Here is a 17,717-nt window from a genome sequence, read left to right as displayed (position 1 = left end):
TGTTTCTCGGTTATGAGGTGATAAAGAGTTCGACGTAAAGAGTTACGTCGATGCAAGCTTAACACCTATCCGGATAGCTCTGAGTAGAGATACCGGATACGTATAATGGAGCAACAATTTAGAATAGCTCCAAGTAGAACAGTTATTTGAAATGGCTCCAAATATAGCGTAGTAGCTGCATCTACAAGATGACATAGAGATTTGCGAAGTACATACGGATCTGAAAGATTCAGACCCGTTGACTATAACATCTCTCACAAGCATAACATGATCAAACCCAGAACTCATCGAGTGTTAATCACATGGTAATGTGAACTAGATTATTGACTCTAGTAAACTCTTTGGGTGTTAGTCACATGGGGATGTGACCTTGAGTGTTAATCACATATCGATGTGAACTGGATTATTGACTCTAGTGCAAGTGGGAGACTGTTGGAAATATGCCCTAGAGGCAATAATAAATTAGTTATTATTATATTTCCTTGTTCATGATAATCGTTTATTATCCATGCTAGAATTGTATTGATAGGAAACTCAGATACATGTGTGGATACATAGACAACACCATGTGCCTAGTAAGCCTCTAGTTAACTAGCTCGTTGATCAATAGATGGTTACGGTTTCCTGACCATGGACATTGGATGTCATTGATAACAGATCACATCATTAGGAGAATGATGTGATGGACAAAGACCCAATCCTAAGCCTAGCACAAGATCATGTAGTTCGTATGCTGAAGCTTTTCTAATGTCAAGTATCATTTCCTTAGACCATGAGATTGTGCATCTCCCGGATACCGTAGGAGTGCTTTGGGTGTGCCAAACGTCAGAACGTAACTGGGTGGCTATAAAGGTACACTACAGGTATCTCCGAAAGTGTCTGTTGGGTTGGCACGAATCGAGACTGGGATTTGTCACTTCGTGTAAATGGAGAGGTATCTCTGGGCCAACTCGGTAGGACATCATCATAATGTGCACAATGTGATCAAGGAGTTGATCACGGGATGATGTGTTACGAAACGAGTAAAGAGACTTGCCGGTAATGAGATTGAACAAGGTATTGGGATACCGACGATCGAATCTCGAGCAAGTATCGTACCGCTAGACAAAGGGAATTGTATACGGGATTGATTAAGTCCTTGACATCGTGGTTCATCCGATGAGATCATCGTGGAACATGTGGGAGCCAACATGGGTATCCAGATCCCGCTGTTGGTTATTGACCGGAGAGTCATCTCAGTCATGTCTGCATGTCTCCCGAACCCGTAGGGTCTACACACTTAAGGTTCGGTGACGCTAGGGTTATAGAGATATTAGTATGCGGTAACCCAAAAGTTGTTCAGAGTCCCGGATGAGATCCCGGACGTCACGAGGAGTTCCGGAATGGTCCGGAGGTAAAGAATTATATATAGGAAGTGCTATTTTGGCCATCAGGAGAAGTTTCGGGGTCACCCGTATTGTACCGGGACCACCGGAAGGGTCCCGGGGGTCCACCGGGTGGGGCCACCTGCCCCGGGGGCCACATGGGCTGTAGGGGGGTGCGCCTTGGCCTACATGGGCCAAGGGCACCAGCCCCTAGAGGCCCATGCGAAAAAGGGACAAGAGGAGGGGAGAGTCCTAAAGGGGGAAGGCACCTCCGAGGTGCCTTGGGGAGGATGGACTCCTCCCCCCCTTGGCCGCACCCTTCCTTGGAGGAAGGGGCAAGGCTGCGCCCTCCCCCTCTCCCTTGGCCATATATATAGTGGGGGGAAGGGAGGGCAACCATACCTAAGCCCTGGCGCCTCCCTCTCCCTCCCACGACACATCTTCCTCCTCCCGCAGCGCTTGGCGAAGCCCTGTTGGAATCGCGCTACTTCCACCACCACGCCGTCGTGCTGTTGGATCTCCATCAACCTCTCCCCCCCCCCCTTGCTGGATCAAGAAGGAGGAGACGTCGCTGCTCCATACGTGTGTTGAACACGGAGGTGCCGTCCGTTCGGCGCTAGGATCATCGGTGATTTGGATCACGACGAGTACGACTCCATCAACCCCGTTCTCTTGAACGCTTCCGCGCGCGGTCTACAAGGGTATGTAGATCCACTCCTCCCTCGTTGCTAGATGACTCCATAGATAGATCTTGGTGACACGTAGGAAATTTTTTGAATTTATGCTACGTTCCCCAACACTCCTAAGATAGTTTCATGAGCTAACTTAAGAGTGTTTAGTTCTTTAGTTAGAAACTCAATCTTCTCCCTAGCATTGTCATTCATTTTATCTTGATTAGCATGATTAATTGAAGTTTCATCATAGTATTCATCACTAGAGTTTTCAACAAGTAAATCATCATCATCTAACAAATCATCTTCATGACTATTGAAATCAACATACTCGGGGTGTGATACCATTGGGCCTTTAGCCATGAAGCATCTTCCAAGTACTTCATTTGGTGAATCAAATATGTCGTAGGAGTTGGTTGACACAAGTGCTAGACCGGCAACACCTTCATCTTGAGTATATTTGGAGTCAGAGTGATAGCTTCTCTCGGAGTGATTGTCGGAGTCGGAGCCGGATACCCATTCACCAACATGAGCTTGATGTCTTTGTTCTGTGTAGATCCTTGATGACTTTTCCTTTCTTTCCGAATCCTTGCTTCTCCGGGATGTTCTTCGTTCATAACGATCATCTCTACTCCTTCTCTCTCTTGATGGTGATTCTTCACTTCTACTTCTTCTTTTTGGAGAATCTTCTCTTCTCTTGTAGGGTGTCGTACACTCATTGGATTAGTGCCCGGGTATTCCACAATTGTAGCAATTTCTCTCTCGACTAGAAGACCTTTTGTCATTGTTGGACCTTGACTTGGAACTTCTCTCTTTGCTTCTACTCTTGTAAAACTTGTTGAAGTTCTTCGCCATTAGGCTCAATTCTTCATTGAAGGTTTGTTTGTCACTTGATGATGTGGGAGCTTCACATGAGGCTTTGTAAGCACCACTTGACTTGTTATGGAGCTCCTCCTTATCCTTGAGTGACATCTCATGAGCAACAATTCTTCCAATGACTTCCGTTGGCTTGAGATCTTTGTAATTGGGCATCATTTGGATCAATGTGCATACGATATCATATTTTCCGTCCAAAGCTCTTAGGATCTTCTTGATGATGAATATGTCAGTCATCTCTTCACTTCCTAAGACGCCGATCTCATTTGTGATAAGAGCAAGCCTAGAGTACATTTCAGCGACACCTTCACCATCCTTCATTTTGAACTTGTCAAGCTGACTTTGAAGCACATCCAACTTGGATTCCTTGACGGAGTCGGTACCTTCATGCATATCAATCAAAGTATCCCAAATTTCCTTTGCATTCTCAAGACGGCTAATTTTGTTGAATTCTTCTGGGCACAATCCATTGAAGAGGATATCACAAGCTTGAGCATTGTATTGCAGCATCTTCAACTCTTCCGCGATAGCTTCACGGTTCGGTTCTCTCCCATCAAAGAATTCACCTTGAAAGCCAATACACACAATAGCCCATACGGCAGGGTTATGTCCAGGAATATGCATTTTCATCTTATGCTTCCAACTAGCAAAATTAGTACCATCAAAGTAAGGACCTCTACGGTGGTAATTTCCCTCGCTAGATGCCATACTCTCCTAGGTTGTGAAACCAAGGCTATGACTACCAAAAGCTATGGAAATCAAAGCAAATGGAGACCAAAGCTTTAATACCACTTGTAGGATCGAAAGTATGTCTAGAGGGGGGTGATTATACTACTTGATCAAGTAAAACTTATCCTTTTCCCAATTTTAGTTCTTGGTAGATTTTAGCAACTTTGGACAAGTCAAGCAATCTTAACACAATTCAAGCAAGCATGCAAAGAGTATATGAGCAGCGGAAAGTAAAGCATGGAACTTGCAAGAATGTAAAGGGAAGGGTTTGGAGGATTCAAACGCAATAAGAGACACAGATGTTTTTGTCGTGGTTCCGATAGGTGGTGCTATTGTACATCCACGTTGATGGAGACTTCAACCCACGAAGGGTAACGGCTGCGCGAGTCCACGGAGGGCTCCACCCATGAAGGGTCCACGAAGAAGCAACCTTGTCTATCCCACCATGGTCGTTGCCCACGAAGGACTTGTCTCACTAGCGGTAGATCTTCACGAAGTAGGCGATCTCCTTGGCCTTACAAACTCCTTGGTTCAACTCCACAATCTTGTCGGAGGCTTCCAGGTGACACCTAGCCAATCTCGGAGACACCACTCTCCAAGAAGTAAGAATTGGTGTGTTGATGATGAACTCCTTGCTCTTGTGCTTCAAATGATAGTCTCCCCAACACTCAACTCTCTTTCACAGGATATGGATTTGGTGGAAAGAAGATTTGAGTGGAAAGCAACTTGGGGAAGGCTAGAGATCAAGATTCATATGGTAGGAATGGAATATCTTGGCCTCAACACAAGTGTAGGTGGTTCTCTCTCAGAAAAAGTAAGTTGGAAGTGTAGGTTCATTCTGATGGCTCTCTCCATGAATGAAGAGGAGGTGGAGGGGTATATATAGCCTCCACACAAAATCTAACCATTACACACAACTTGCCAATCTCGGTGTGACCGAATTGATAAACTCGGTCGGACCGGTTCAGCAAATCTAGTGACCGTTAGGATTTTCGGTGGGACCGACATGCAACTCGGTAGGACCGATATGGTTAGGGTTAGGGCATAACATAATCTCGGTGAGACCGATTACACAAACTCGGTGAGACCGATTTTGGTAATAAGCTAACCAGAGAGTTGGTCAGGTAAACTCGGTGGGACCGATTCGCTCATTTCGGTGAGACCGAAATGTTACGAAAGGGAAACAGAGAGTTTACATCGCAATCTCGGTGGGACCGAAACGTTACAAAGGGAAACAGAGAGATTACAATCCCATCTCGGCGAGACCGAGATCCCTATCGGTGAGACCGATTTGCCTAGGGTTTGTGGCAGTGGCTATGACATCTGAACTCGGTGGCGCCAGATAGAAAGAATCGGTGGGGTCGAGTTTGACTTTTGGTTTAGGTCATATGTGGATGTGAGAAAGTAGTTGAGGGATTTGGAGCATATTATGAAGCACTTTGAGCAAGAGCCTCATTAAGCAACACCTCATCCCTCCTTGATAGTATTGGCTTTTCCTATAGACTCAATGTGATGTTGGATCACTAAAATAGAAAATGTAGAGTCTTGAGCTTTGAGCTTGAGCCAATCCTTTTGTCCTTAGCATTTTGAGGTGTACACTTTTCTCATCCATGCCATGCCAATCATTGAGCTTTCCTGAGATATTAATCTTGAAATAGCATTAGCTCAAATGAGCTATATGTTGTTAGGAATTACCAAAACCACCTAGGGATAGTTGCACTTTCAAACGCGTTAGTATTAAATAAAGTTATATATTCCTCAATGGCACATACAAAATATAAAACGATTGCCATGGGGAAAATGGAAAAATCCACTCCACTATATATAATGGAGCTTGCCTGCCGAGGTTTGTCTCTTGTCACACCATCTCACACAAGGCGGTGGTGGCCTCTCTCTCACCGTTGGTCAGTGATCCGGCTACATCCCGTCCGCCGGCGGAAAGGGATGATGTGCATCGTTTCTCCGTTCGACGGCGTTGAGGCAGCACATCCCGATCTGCGGTACCCACCATTCTCTCTGACCAAGCTCCTGCGTGGTAGGGCCTTCGCCACTTGCTCGTTGCCGTAGTATGGGCAGATCCCGGCTGCCGGTGCTCTCCTAGTAACATCCCAACGACCCTCAGGTACAACTTCCTCCAGCCTTGCTCCATTGCCCATCTTCCCACGTTGTTGCATGTGGATCTTCTTTAGTTGTTTGCTTAAACGTATCTCGACCGGCGTGCTTTCCATCTTGCAATCTCGTCCTCAAACCATTTTTGATAAACCAGAATGCTTCTATATTTCCCTTATTACGCGGACTATGCTTCTTTTTTGTCACTGTTTGTGTCTTCAACTCGTGTTATTGGGCAGTAATTGTTTCCTTTCTACCTCCTTTTGCAAATAGGGCTATCCATTTCACATCGTTGCTATTGCGACCTTTTGGTGAACTGCACAAATCACTTTTTTCTTAAGAGTGTTTTGTGCAGTTCTGCCAAAATGTCACACGGGAATCATTTTTACATTTATGTGGGACTGCAGAAAGGGAGATTGGTTTTCCTATCCTCCTCATCCAACTCCATGCCTAATCTTCTCCAACAAGTAGTTAGTCCTAAAGAGAGATCACAGAGGTGATCGGCTTCTATTTGTGTGTGTTATGTTTCATCATCTAGTTCCACTATTATTGTAATGACACTGACTGGATATCTTTGCAAACAGGGATGGTCAGCTCGATTTTAGTGGAGCTGCACAAAATGATCGGATTGTGGTGTCCCCATACACCTCTTTTTTTGGCTACACAGCTGGGTGAAACTAGCTGCCAAGCAATGAACATTGTGCCCAGGAAATGGAGCCATGCCTATGAACAACATCAATCAATTATATATTTTTCTTTATTTGTACACCTTCTCACAACTTTGTCTTCAGTTGTGATGTGAATATTGGCACTGATCTGCGAACCATTGAGATGCATTAGCAGCCATCGTAGTTTCATTTGTATTTGATGGAATGTTGTAACGAGATAATCTTGAGGCAAGAGGACACATGAATCCTAAGTTGAAACCTTTTTTCCTATGGGAACCAACGTTGAAACCTTCATAGCATCACCGTACAATTTCATTAAAATTATGCGTACATATAAACATATCCTAAAGGATTGATAGCAATGCCAGAAACAATTCAACTTCGTTTCACCGACATGTGGGACATCCTTCATCCGGCTCCACCTGCCATGCAGCAATATTGAGTGCACAACCGCAGGGAAAGATTCACCCCGGTCATTGCGCCGCAATAGTAATGACTAGTTAGCAGTCGAATCATAGAGCCCCACCTTCGCCACAGTAAGTTGCTTGAATGAAGCAACCATCATTTCTCTGCTCCTTGAATCCGCTGGTACTCCCATATTCCCAGAGTAATAAGTTGCTCGGGCGAAGCAACCATCACTTCACCTTTCCCACAGTAAGTACTAGTACCTCCTTTTTTCTAGAAACAACCACATGCGAATATTGGACGGTAGCAGCATAGCAACTGAATCAGAAATCGAAACCAACCAATGAACTAGTACTAATGGTGAGCGTTTGCTAGTATCATGTACTCTGTCAGTCCATGTATATAGGGCTTAATGCGTTTTCTGAGACTAACTTTGGCCCTGTTTGGATCCATGGGTTAGAGCTAGTTTGAGCTAGTTGGGGCTCAAATAGCCCTAAATTATCCAAGCATGAGGATTAAATTGGAGCAAGTTGCACCGAACCCACCAAAAAAACTATCCCACCCAAGAGGTGCTAATTGGAGATAGTTCTCATTGGGCCCACTGAAAAATCACTTTTCTCTCTCCATCAAGTGCATTTATTGTCAATCTAACCCTGTCACCCAAACACCTCTTTGGCTATAGTTAGCTCAGGGTTAGTCATGAGTTAGTCTAACCTCTAGCTAAGTTAAGGTATCCAAACAGGAGCAGTGTAGGACATGCAAGTTTCTCAAAGCATACAGTCAAATTCGTACATCAAAGGATCTTTTTTTAAACAGAGCATGAAAGGATCTTCGAATGATATAATTTTCAAATTATATAAAATCTTATCAATAGTCAAAGGCATCCTCGAAGAATACATTAGGCCCTATATAAAATCTTATCAATAGTCAAACCAAGTGTTACTACTACACCAAACAAGTTCAAAATGAGAAACTGGACCCACTCACGGCACGGTACGCCTGTCTCATTTGGTCCGTTGGTCAAAGCGTTTCCTCTTCTTGGCATAACAATAGAGTATAGTAATTTTTTAAAATGCTCTTGGCATGTCGCTAACATGTGATGAGTTAACCGACCTCAATAGATGGCAAAAACGCCAGCCCGCCGCACTTAGAGAGAGACGAGGAGCGAGAAGCAATACAAGCTGCTCGATTACTAGAGCTAGGTGTTGCACGAAGGCCAAGAAATATGGTGATAGAGTGGGTTAGCCATGTAGTATGATGTAACTACACTGGGCTACCATGTTTCGTACTCTTCCGGTCTATTGTGGAGATGATTGGTTGATTTTATATCGCCGAATAATATAAAATATTATGAGTGCTGACGCTCCACCACGAGGTCCCTCGCTCCTTCTCGATCGTCGGGAATCTATGTTCTTCCACTCTTTTTTTGACATGAGCTTTGTTCATCCTTTTGCCAACACGCGGCAACTCGTAGAACGACGAGAAGCTTGCTTACTACGCCTTCTCCCTCACCAACGCGTGTGTGGTGGCTCGCAGCACGAGGAAAAACTTTTGCTTACAAGTGGTGGACGTGCAGCAATTCATTTGGTGTCAGATTGCCAGCAGTTCATTCGACTTCCTGAAGCAGCGAAGAGCCAAGCGCAAGGTCACCTACTAAGGCTGGTCATAGTGGGAGTAACATAGGTAGTAACATGGCGCAGTCCAAGACAAGTTTGCTTATGTGGCATGTATTTAATGAGGAGAGATATGTTTAGAGTAACATAATATGTTACTGTAACATAGCGCTTTCCAAGAGAGGATGAGTCTACAAGGTAATAAATGAAGCCAACTAGTATGACACTAGGTACTACTATGTTACTTTACATTATGGAGGTAGTAACTTAGACTAGTGTCATATGCATGAGACTAGTATAAGTTAATCCCCACTATGACCAGCCTAAGAGCATGGTCAATAGTATAGCCAGCTGATGGCTATAAGAAACTACCATGTCATGTATAGCCATCATTTATAGTCACTTATATAGTAGTGTGGGCTACAAGGTTGGCTATAACATTACTACTTTTTTCAACCTTCTCTCTTTCTCTTTCTTCAATTTATTATATTTGTCTAGGAATCCGCATATAGCTAGGCTCTTGCATGAGAGCCCACTCCCTTAGACTATCCATAGTGTGAGTAACATAGATGGTAACATCACACATCTCAAGGCAAAACAGATGATGTGGTGAGTAATTAGTGAGAAACGAGAAGCATGTGGTAACATAGCTAGTTACTGTAACATCACATATACCAAGACAAGGTGAGTCTACAACCTAATAAATGGAGTGTTGCATGACACCACACATACTCTCCACTATAGAGGTAGTACTCTAAGTTACTACCCATTGTGACTAGTCTTACTTTTTCATCACTCTCTCCTCCACCTAGGCAAAAAATGCCATGTAAGCGGGCTATAAGCCCACTATTATACTTGCGAGAGAGAGAGAGAGATGTGAAAAAGTAAGGGGAGTGGGCTCTCATGCAAGAGCGTATAGCTATATACGCATTCCTAGGTAAATGCAATAAATGTGAAGAAAGAGATAGAGAGAAGATGGAAAAAAGTACTAATGTACTAATAGCCAACCTTATAGCCCACACTATTGCATGAGTGCATATAGATGATGGCTATAGATGACATAGCGGTTCCTTGTAGCCATCTGTTGGCTATATTATTAACCATGCTAAGGCTAGTCATGGTGGGCGGTAATTTAGACTAGTAACATATGCATGTTACTAGTTTATGTTACTATCATCATAGTGGGCAGTAACATAAATTTAGTGTCATGCAAGCCTTCATTTATTATGTTGTAGACTCATTTTGCATTGGTGTGTGTTATGTTACGGTAACATATTATGTTACTACAAACACCTCTCTCCTCATTAACTCCATGCCACATAAGCATATATGTCTTGGGATGCGTTATGTTCAAAAAAACCTTCGATTAACATGTGTTCAAAAAACAAAAAAATGTCAAAAATTACAAAGCAAAGACCTTGATATTAACTAGACGGATGGGTCACTGCAAAGGTTTATAATAAACCTTTGCAGTAACCCATCCCTCTAGTTAACATCGAGTCCACTTCCCATCCGGTCACCCATCTCATGACTACACCAGCCTCAGCAGAGTTAACTTGGGAGTTCTATTAGATGAGCTATCGGTAGGGAAGTTGGTCCTTGCTGATATAGGATGCCTCTTCGTATCCTATATGGCATACCCGGATGACCGCATGTTGCCGCCCAATAGCCAATGCCACGTTCCCTGCGAATGTAGAAGTTTCCCTCCCTCGTCTTAGAGCAAGTATAATAAGCTTATGTAAGCAGGCTGTAAGGGTTAAAAATATTATTTTTCTACTGACATGGAGGGGAGAGAAGAGGAGAGAGAAGATGAGCCGGCTACAGAATAAGTGCCAGCTGCAACACGTGCTCCTATGCAGTATGTGAGAGTGGAAGGTGGGCCCTGTATTGATGAAATAGCACATCTTTGTATCTTACTATTATACTTGAAGGCTACAAGGTTGGCTATAGATGACGTGGCAATGTCATGTAACCATGCTCTTAGCTGGTTCGCGTATTTTCCTTGTTTTAAGCCGCCTGTCCACCTATAGAACTGCCTCGCGCAGGCCAATTCCTCTCCAAACACCTAGGGAGGCGGTTGAACCGAACAAGTCTAACTTGTATCTAGTGGGTACATTGGCGTGGCATCGAAAGGGTGTGATAGCTGACTCTGGAAAAATAATTGACTAGTACCACATTGGCATACATGAGCATGGGGCCTGGACACATCAAAAGTAGTGCATTAATCTCCAAAAAGGGTTGACCATGTCCATGGCTACCATCCCGTGCTCGGTCATTCGGTGTGTACTTCTCATCGTTCTGCGAGTTGACGGGACACATCAAAGTTAATACATATTTAGTACTCTCTCCAAAAAGGGCCGACCATGTCCATGGCTACCATCCCATGCTCGGACATTGTACATGCACTATTCACGTGCCATCGAGGAGGAAAAATATTGCATAGCACTAGGTGCCATTGTAGTGCACGACTCACTTACGCACTACTTATCTCCATTTTCTTGCATGACACGTGCACCTTGATGCTAGATGTCCCGCGTGTTGGCAAAAGGATGAACAAAGCTCACGTCAAAAAAAGATAGTGGAAGAACATATATTCCCGACGACCGAGAAGGAGCAAGGAACCTCGTGGTGGAGCGTCTGCACTCATAATATTTTATATTATTCAGTGATATAAAATCAACCAATCATCTCCAAAGTAGACCGGAAGAGTACGAAACATGATAGCCCAGTGTAGTTACATCATACTACATGGCTGACCTATGCTATCACCATATTTCTTGGCCTTCATGCGACACCTAGCTCTAGTAATCCACCAGCCTGTATCACTTCTCGCTCCTCGTCTCTCTCAAAGTGCGGCGGGCTGGCGTTTTTGCCATCTATTGAGATTGGTTAACTCATCACATGTTAGCGACTCTTGGGTGGGGTAGTTTTTTTGGTGGGTTTGGGGCAACTTGCTCCAATTTAACCCTCATGTTTGGATACTTTAGGGCTATTTGAGCCCCAACTATCTCAAACTAACTCTAACCCATGGATCCAAACAGGGCCAAAGTTAGTCTCGAAAAACGTATTAAGCCCTATCTACATGGACAGACGGAGTACATGATACTAGCAAATGCTCACCAGTAGTAGTAGTTCATTGGTTGGTTTCGATTTTTGATTCAGTTGATGTGCTGCTACCGTCCAATATTCGTGTGTGGTTGTTTCTAGAATAAAAAATGGAGGTACTCCTACTTATGTTACTCCCACTATGGCTAGCCTAAGGTTAGTAGGTGACCTTGCGCTTGGCTCTTCGCCTCTTCCGGAAGTCGAACAATAATGATGGTACTACGGTAGTACTTCTGGCAATCTGACACCAGATGAACTGTTGCACGTCGACCGCTTGTAATCAAAAGTTTCTCCTCGTGCTGCGAGCCGCCACACACGCATTGGCGGCGGAGAAGGCGTACTAAGCAAGCTTCTCGTCGTTCTGTGAGTTGACGGGACACATCAAAGTTATTTAGTACGTACTCTCTCCAAAAAAGGGTTGACCATGTCATGGCTACCATCCTGTTCTCTGTCGTTGAGTACGTGCACTATTCACGTGCCATCGAAGAGAAAAAATATTGCGTAGTAGGTGCCATCGAAGTGCACGACTCACTTACGCACTGCTTATCTAATTATCTCCATTTTCTTGCATGACACGTGCACCTTGATGCTAGATGTCTCATGTGTTGGAAAAAGGATGAAAAAAGCTCATGTCAAAAAAGAGTGGAAGAACATAGATTCCCGACGACCGAGAAGGAGCAAGGAACGTCGCGGTGGAGCGTCTGCAAGGAACCTTGCGCATTTTCCCCTATTTTTTGCCGCCTGTCCACCTATAAACAAATAAAAGAACATGAACTCTTCGCTAACCACTAGAGACGATACATCAGGATGCTAAGTTGAAGATATTTTATAGTTTATATTGATAACCATGCAAGAAGCCACGCATGTATAGGAGGCATGCAGCCACGCATGTACGCACGCCAACGCACTAACTCATGCTGATCCAACTCATGCACATACGCGCACAGCATGGAGCACACAAATGCACATCCACAACACATGCATGCACACACACTTGGCCGCAGAATGCATGTGAATAACACATACATGCACACACACACACACTCGGCTGCCTGGAGGCGTGCTCCATCTGCGGCGACGTCCGGTTCGTCGTGCCACGACGAAGCTTGCACACAATGGCGCCTACGCATCTCTTACAGCACCTCTTTGTCGTCGTTGCTCAACGACTAGCCGGAGATGAAGATGACCGCAGCCTCGGTCTTAGAGCTAGCACTGATGGAAAAACATGCATGCTGCACGCACACAAGCACGTACGGAGTGCCCATGACGTGGTGCATCCCCAGTCGCCTCTACTCCTTCTGCGCACGTTGTCTATGAAGGCGGTTGCATGCCTAATGATGATGTGGGTGAGATCTTCTAGGACTTAGATGATGACAAGGAAAATTATGAGGGGGGTGTCTCCAACAGGGTTCCTCGGCTCGCACCTCTTGCATCACGGTGGTCGATCTTGGAGTCATTCATCTGGTACACGTGGCATCTCAGATCTGGACACAAGGTGACATACACCGTCAAGGTCCACGGTCAAGGGGGTCAGGGCGGATGCGACCTCTCACTGTGTCCGCCATTTGAAGCGGCGCGCCGGCCCAGGGTGTCGCTGTAACACCCACGATGCGGCTATATCTCCCACGTGTCGAAGCACGACTTAGAGGCATAACCGCATTGTAGGCAATGTCGCAAGAGAGGTAATCTTCACACAACCCATGTAATGAATAAGGAAAGGGATACAGAGTTGGCTTACAATCGCCACTTCACACAATACATGAGTAAAACATTACATCAACAGATACAATCAAGGTCTGACTACGAAACCAAAATAAAAGAAGACTACCCCTAATGCTACAGATCCCCGATCGCCCCAACTGGGCTCCACTACTGATCAACTAGAAACGGAAACAACACAATGAACAAGATCTTCATCGAGCTCCTCCTGAGCTCGGTTGCGTCACCTGCACGGTCATCATCGGCACCTGCAACTGGTTTTGGAAGTAATTTGTGAGTCACGGGGACTCAGCAATCTAACACCCTCGCGATCAAGACTATTTAAGCTTATGGGTAGGAAAAAGGTGGTGAGGTGGAACTGCAGCAAGCACTAGCATATATGGTGGCTAACATACGCAAATGAGAGCGAGGAGAGAAGGCAAGGCACAGTCAAGAATCTATGATCAAGAAGTGATCCTAGAGCAACCTACGTTCAAGCATAACTCCAACACCCACTACTAGGAAAAGGCCTACTAATGGCGCACCAGTTTTGCCTACTAATGGCACACTACTCCCATGGTGCGCCATTAGTAGTTTTAAAAAAAATTAAAAAAAAATTTTACTAAATTTTTACTAATGGCGCACCGTGGGAGTGGTGCGCCATTACTAGTTCAACTAGTAATGGCGCACCACTCCCACGGTGCGCCATTAGTAGTTTTGAAAAAAATTTAATTTTTTTTACTAATGGCGCACCGTGGGAGCGGTGTGCCATTACTAGTTCAACTAGTAATGGTGCACCACTCCCATGGTGCGCCATTAGTAGTTTTGAAAAAATTAAAAAAAAATTGTTACTAATGGCACACCGTGGATGTGGTGCGCCATTAGTATTTGGACACTAATGGCGCACCAACACATGGTGCGCCATTAGTATATACTAATGGTGCACCACATGTCTGGTGCGCCATTAGTGTCATTTCCATCTATAGCCCTTTTCCTAGTAGTGACCGTGTTCACTTCCCAGACCCCGCCGAGAAGAGACCATCACGGCTACACACGCAGTTGATGCATTTTAATTAAGTTAAGTTTCAGGTTTTCTACAACCGGACATTAACAAATTCCCATCTGCCCATAACCGCGGGCACGACTTTCGAAAGTTCAAAACCCTGCAGGGGTGTCCCAACTTAGCCCATCACAAGCTCTCACGGTCAACGAAGGACATTCCTTCTCCCAGGAAGACCCGATCAGGCTCGGAATCCCTGTTACAAGACATTTTGACAATGGTAAAACAAGACCAGCAAGACCACCCGCTGTGCCGACAAATCCCGATAGGAGCTGCACATATCTCGTTCTCAGGGCACACCGGATAAGCTAAGCGTATAGGAGCCGAAGTAACCCAAGTTTCCAAGGATGGCCCTGCACGGTGCTCTAGTTTGGAGCAACACTCAGAGGAGCACTGGCCCGGGGGTTTAAATAAAGATGACCCTTGAGTCTGCAGAACCCAAGGGAAAAAGGCTTAGGTGGCAAATGGTAAAGCCAAGGTTGGGCCTTGCTGGAGGAGTTTTATTCAAGGCGAACTGTCAAGGGGTTCCCATTATAACCCAACCGCGTAAGGAACACAAAATCAAGGAACATAACACCGGTATGACGGAAACTAGGGCGGCAAGAGTGGAACAAAACACCAGGCATAAGGTCGAGCCTTCCACCCTTTACCAAGTGTATAGATGCATCAAATAAATAAGAGATATTGTGATATCCCAACAAATCCATGTTCCAACAAGGAACAAACTTCATCTTCACCTGCAACTAACAAAGCTATAAGAGGAGCTGAGCAAAGCGGTAACATAGCCAAACAACGATTTGCTAGGACAAGGTGGGTTAGAGGTTTGACATGGCAATATGGGAGGCATGATATAGCAAGTGGTAGGTATCGCGGCATAGGCATAACAATAGAGCGAGCAACTAGCAAGCAAAGATAGAAGTGATTTCGAGGGTATGGTCATCTTGCCTGAGATCCCGCAAGGAAGAAGAACGAGTCCATGAAGAAGACAAACGGACAAAGTCGAACGGATCCTCACAAGCGCAACGTTAACAGAACTAATCCGAAGAAGCAACACCGGAAAGAAGCAAACAACATAGTAAACAACCAACACATAAACATGGCATGATGCACAATCAAGTATGATGCATGTCCGGTTTAAATATGCATGGCATGGCAAAGTGCACAAACAAAACTACAAGTTAAGTGGAGCCCAATATGCAATGGGTTGCATATTGACGGAACACCACATCAATTATTTAGTTCACTCCCGGTTATGTACTCAACAATATTAAATGTTGATTAACATGACAAGAGGTGAAGCATAACAAAACTACACCATCTAAACAATTTAAATGGGGCCGGATATAACAAACAACAAATCCGGTAAATCCCCATATGCATTTAGCAAATTGGTGCAACAACAAAGTTAAACATTTAAATGTTATTATCATGATGCGGATGACATGAACAAGTTTATGCAATGTTTATTAAAAGTTGACAAGCGCATGATATGAAGCATTTTGTCATCGTGGCGGAAACGAAAGGGGTGCCACGACAACGAATCCGAAAATGATGCCACGACAACATATCGTTTTCGGTATCATATGGAGATACCGATACAAAAGGAAAAGTGACGGGAGCGTGACATGCGATAGAAGGTGGGGTGATCCCGGTAACCGGGTTCCCACGGGTCGATGATGGTGACAAGGCAAAAGAGGGGCAACGTGCACCGACAATTCGAGCACGGAGCTAGCACGAGCATCTCATACATCACAAGCATTCGTTCCCGGGCGGTCGTCTCGGGGTTATACCTTCGAAGCGTGCGTTATCGGAGCGATTCGGGTCAAGCGGTGTAGTCGTTCACGATCGTCGTGGGAAGTAGTGGTACTCGGCGATGGTAGAGGAAGTAGTTGTTCACGGTTCGTTGTGGGAAGTAGTCGTTCTCGTGGCGATGGTAGTCGTTCACGTTCTTAGTCTCACAAGTCTCCGTAGATGTTTGATACGTCTCCAACGTATCTATAATTTTTGATTGCTCCATGCTATATTATCTACTGTTTTGGACTATATTGGGCTTTATTTTCCACTTTTATATTATTTTTGGGACTAACCTATTAACCGGAGGCTTAGCCCAGAATTGTTGTTTTTTGCCTATTTCAGTGTTTCGAAGAAACGGAATATCAAACGGAGTCCAAACGGAATGAAACCTTCGGAAACGTGATTTTCTCATCGAACGTGATCCAGGAGACTTGGACCCTATGCCAAGGCATCAGAGAGGCGGTCACGAGGGTGGGGGGCGCCCCCCCCCTAGGGCACGCCCCCCTGCCTCATGGGCCCCTCGGAGCTCCACTGACATACTTCTTCCTCCTATATATACATACATACCCCCAAACGATCAGATACAGAGCCAAAAACCTAATTCCACCACCGCAACTTTCTGTATCCATGAGATCCCATCTTGGGGCCTGTTCCGAAGCTCCGCCGGAGAGGGCCATCATCACGGAGGGCTTCTACATCATCAAAGCCTCTCTGATGAAGTGTGAGTAGTTTACCTCGGACCTTCGGGTCCATAGTTAGTAGCTAGATGGATTCTTCTCTCTTTTTGGATCTCAATACAAAGTTCTCCCCCTCTCTTGTGGAGATCTATTCGATGTAATCTTCTTTTTGCGGTGTGTTTGTTGAGATCGATGAATTGTGGGTTTATGATCAAGTCTATCTATGAATAATATTTGAATCTTCTCTGAATTCTTTTATGTATGATTGGTTATCTTTGCAAGTCTCTTCGAATTATCCGTTTGGTTTGGCCAACTAGATTGGTAGTTCTTGCCATGGGAGAAGTGCTTAGCTTTGGGTTCGATCTTGCGGTGTCCTTTCCTAGTGATAGAAGGGGCAGCAAGGCACGTATAGTATCATTGCCATCGAGGATAACAAGATGGGGTTTATTTCATATTTCATGAATTTATCTCTCTACATCATGTCATCTTGCTTAAGGCGTTACTCTGTTTTTAACTTAATACTCTAGATGCATGCTGGATAGCGGTCGATGAGTGGAGTAATAGTAGTAGATGCAGAATCGTTTCGGTCTACTTGTCACAGACGTGATGCCTATATACATGATCATGACTAGATATTCTCATAACTATGCTCAATTCTGTGAATTGCTCAACAGTAATTTGTTCACCCACCGTAGAATACTTATGCTCTTGAGAGAAGCCACTAGTGAAACCTATGGCCCACGGGTCTATTCTCATCATATCAATCTCCATCACTTTAATCTTGTTTTGCTTTTTACTTTGCCTTTACTTTTTACTTTGCATCTTTATACCAAAAATATTATATCTATCAGATCTCACTCTCGTAAGTGATCGTGAAGGGATTGACAACCCCTAATCACGTTGGTTGCGAGTAGCTATCGTTTTGTACAGGTACGAGGGACTTGAGAG

The sequence above is a fragment of the Triticum urartu genome, chromosome 2A, assembly GCF_056163025.1.
Source record: "Triticum urartu cultivar PI428250 chromosome 2A, HENAU_Tu73, whole genome shotgun sequence".
Lineage (NCBI taxonomy): Eukaryota > Viridiplantae > Streptophyta > Magnoliopsida > Poales > Poaceae > Triticum > Triticum urartu.
This window is presented reverse-complemented; position numbering follows the sequence as displayed.